The 3,007-nt window shown below is 58.9% G+C and overlaps 1 long non-coding RNA gene across 1 annotated transcript in view; it reads left to right on the top strand.

The window, feature by feature from the left end:
• Positions 1–6: 6 nt before the first annotated feature.
• LOC112476441 overlaps positions 7–3,007 on the top strand; it is a 6,139-nt gene continuing 3,138 nt past the window's right edge. The window contains exon 1 of the long non-coding RNA XR_003045097.1: positions 7–2,984. This is a non-coding gene — a long non-coding RNA (uncharacterized LOC112476441). The remainder of the gene's footprint in view (positions 2,985–3,007) is intronic.

Here is a 3,007-nt window from a genome sequence, read left to right as displayed (position 1 = left end):
TTCGCCGGGCCCCGCTGGAGCTGGGGGCACCCGCGTCTGGCTTCGCCGCCCTGGGCTCCTTCCCGCAGGAAGTCACCACAGGAGAGGGCCGGGCGGGAGGGCGGCCGCCTTGGGGCCTGCCATCCTCCCGACGGCGGCTCCGGCTTCCAGAGGCGCAGTCCCTGGGGACCAGGCACCACGTAGGAAGTGACGTCCAGGACCTGCAGAGCCAGGTGTGAATTAGGCACGGTGACGCGTGTGTGACGGAGGAGGGGCGGCTCTTCCCCCAAAACCATCCACCTGTCCCTGCACACGCACGCACACGCACGCACATGCACATGCACATGCACACGCCCCGTGGGCCGTGCACTGCCTCACGCATCGGCTTTCCCAGCGCCGGCCACATGCCACGTCCAGACGCCCACATCGTGAGAGCCCCCGGGAGGGATCAGCAGCTCCGCGTGAAGGTCGCCAACACAGGAGCAGCCCGTGCCGGGCAGGCCCAGCGTGTGCACGCCTGCGCGACCCCCACGGGACGGGCCGGGTCCCGGCACCTCGGGGCCCTCGGGGAGGGAGCCGCACGGTGCTGACGACGTCCGACGGGCTCGTTCGCTCTGGTTTTGCGTTAGGGACCTTGCGTTAACTTTCTGCGTGGCACCACTGCTCGGTCTGGAGGAGGAAGGCGTGTGAGAACCCAGCAGCCCGGGTGCCAGCTGGGCTTGAGGACCCGAGAGTGACAGGGAACGGGGACTGACGTCAGTGACATCGTCGCGGTGACGTTTAGTCCCCGGGAGCACCCAAGGGACAGGAGCAGGGACTAGAAAGCTGTTCTCTGACGTCACCCGCGCTCCATAGCCAGCTGTGCCGGCCGCGGAGGTGGCGGCTCTGTCCCTCACTGAGGGGCAGGTGGTCGGGTCTCGGTGGCCTCGCTTTCCTGCTCCGTGAATGGCGGTGGTTGCCACGCCTGGCTCGCCAGGGGCCCGTGAGGCACGTCGGGCGCCGACTTCGCCGTGTCCCGTCTGTGAGCGCGGGTCGGGAGGTGCGTCGGAGATGAGCTGGTTCCTGCCACGTGGGATAAGAAACAGGTTCCCGTTCTAACTTCTGATTAACTCCAGGGCCCTGATGTCATCCCCACGATGACACAGAGGGGTTGTTGTTGCCGCTTTTCGTCTTTGTTGTGGTCCGTTCGGTTTCCTAGGTTAGAGATGAGCTCCCAGGTAGGCAGCCGGGCCGGTTCTCTGGGTGTGAGCTTGGATCCCGTACGCGGCTTTGTAAGTGCTTAGTCCCCGTCACATAGACTCTGCGTGGGGGGCTTGTGGGAGGGTGCAAGACCCTGAGGCATGAGGACGGCCAGCTCCCAAGGTCGTGGGAATTCTGCGTGGCCCGCAGGAGTGACAGACAGCGCCCTGCGCATGTGCTGGGGCCAGCCCCCCGAGAAACTGGAGGGCGCGTGTGTTGGAAGGAAATACAGAAGGTGACTATCTGGCAAGGTGAGATTACGCCTTGGTGACGAGGCCCTGGAAAGGCCACCTGCGCCGAGATCAGAGCAGGGCTCCGGCAGGGGGTCCCAGAGGCGCCATCGTGTGACAGCTGTGCGTGGAGAGCGTGTCGGTGACAGGGACGGGCGGGAGCACCACACAGGGCCAGGTCGGGTCCCATCCTCCTGCCTGGGGCGAAGTGCAAAGGGCACGCGGAGGGCTCTCCTGGAGGCAAGGTCGGGCGCGTGATCGGTTTCGGTGCGTGGAAGGTCAGCCTCCCTCCCCGCGGCCGCTTGCACTGATCGTCACCCTCACGGCAGCGTCCCCAGCAGCACGTCACGCGGCCCCCCGTCGCGTCCCCACACTCCCCTCTGTGGCCACGATCACGCCCCACGTGGCGGCCCCCAGGTCTCCCGTGCCCAACGCGCACCGGAGCACTGGCCGCAGGGGGCTGGAGGTGGGGGCGCAACACCCGCAATTCCGGCCAGCCCCTCCCACAGACGCCAGGTGCGCCCCCGACTCCGCCTCCCAATGGGGCGGGAAAACCCCCTCTTCCCCGGCAGCAGCCCCGGGGTTCGCCCACCCCGTCGCACTCCATCGTGCCGTCCCTCCCACTAACGCCTCCCGCCTGGACCTGCCGCCCGCGCGTGGCTCCTGCCAGGGGACGCCTTCCCCGCGCGGCTGTCGCTGGCCGCGGCGATGGCTCTTTATTTGCCGGTTGCCTTTTCTCTCACGTACCTTCCCCCCCGGCTCTGTTCCTTCCGAGTTTTATTTTTCTGCCCAGAAAAACCTGACTTCGATACCAAAAAAAGATAAAACTACAGAAACTCAAATTTAAAAAAAACTTAGGAAAAAAACAAAAAAAAAAACACTCCACGATTCTTTCAGCTTTATTAACATTTTCCATCGTTTCTTGCGACTGTGTCTCGTTCTTTGTAGTAACTAATGCTGAACATTTGGTCATGAACGTTCTTGTATATTCAGAGAAAGGAAAAAAAAAAACCAAAAAGGCGGTCTGAATTTAATAGTGTTTATAATAAAAATTCTAAAGACGACCCTCCTAGCACGCAAAGCAGGACGGGGACGGCCCCTCTCCTCCTGCGACGTGCGCGTCATTCCCGCATTCGATTCCGACACGAACTACCTGCATTCATCATTTCCCTGTTTTTCTTTTATTTTCTTGCATTTGTGAATTAGTTCAAGAATGCTAGAAAAGTGTCGAGTTGTGCGCATCCATTTCCTGTTTCATAATGTTTAAAAGTGACAGTAATTCATTTTGTAAACTTAAAAAAAAAAAAAAAAGGTTGGAATAGTGAGCATCATAGGTACAACCTAACACGTTATTATGTTTATTAACTTTGAGACCCAGCAGTGAACCCCTTTCTTTATTCCTGCTCTTTAAAATATAACAAAAAAATATATATATGTTTCGTTTTGTGTTATTTTTGGTTTGTTTATGGGGGGGTGCTTTTTTTTAACTGTCAGGATTATAATCTTGCTGTTTTTGTTCCTTAACTATGTGACAAGGTGGTGTGAAAAGGCGACATTAA

Source organism: Pteropus alecto, unplaced genomic scaffold, assembly GCF_000325575.1.
Source record: "Pteropus alecto unplaced genomic scaffold, ASM32557v1 scaffold101, whole genome shotgun sequence".
In the NCBI taxonomy this organism is placed as follows: domain Eukaryota; kingdom Metazoa; phylum Chordata; class Mammalia; order Chiroptera; family Pteropodidae; genus Pteropus; species Pteropus alecto.
This window is presented reverse-complemented; position numbering and strand designations above follow the sequence as displayed.